Source organism: Penaeus monodon, chromosome 33, assembly GCF_015228065.2.
Source record: "Penaeus monodon isolate SGIC_2016 chromosome 33, NSTDA_Pmon_1, whole genome shotgun sequence".
Lineage (NCBI taxonomy): Eukaryota > Metazoa > Arthropoda > Malacostraca > Decapoda > Penaeidae > Penaeus > Penaeus monodon.
Window position 1 is genome coordinate 11,735,465 of NC_051418.1, and position 290 is coordinate 11,735,754.

The 290-nt window shown below is 32.1% G+C and overlaps 1 protein-coding gene across 1 annotated transcript in view; it reads right to left on the reverse strand.

Annotated features, from left to right (window-relative positions):
* LOC119594246 (receptor-type tyrosine-protein phosphatase C-like) overlaps positions 1-290 on the reverse strand; it is a gene marked incomplete at its 3' end in the record, with an annotated part of 35,196 nt that overhangs the window by 27,641 nt on the left and 7,265 nt on the right.

The following is a 290-nucleotide window of genomic DNA, read 5'->3' on the forward strand; positions in this document are numbered from 1 at the left end:
TTCAAGGCAACCCATGAGCCTTATGAAGACCGTTAAGTCAAGCTACGCACAAAAAAATTATGTCAAAGTGGGTTTCTTGGGTTTTCCTTAAATACCGAAGTAACATTATCATTTGTATAAAAATTATTTAAATTGGTTGCAATAATTTAGTAAGAATATATTTTTTCTGTTTGCATATGAAAAAATGAAATCCAACATTGTTAAAAATGGTTAGTCAGACATTGGTGACAGCATTATTGAATTCTAGCCGACGTTTAGTGACAGGCGTATTATCCTTATTACGACATACC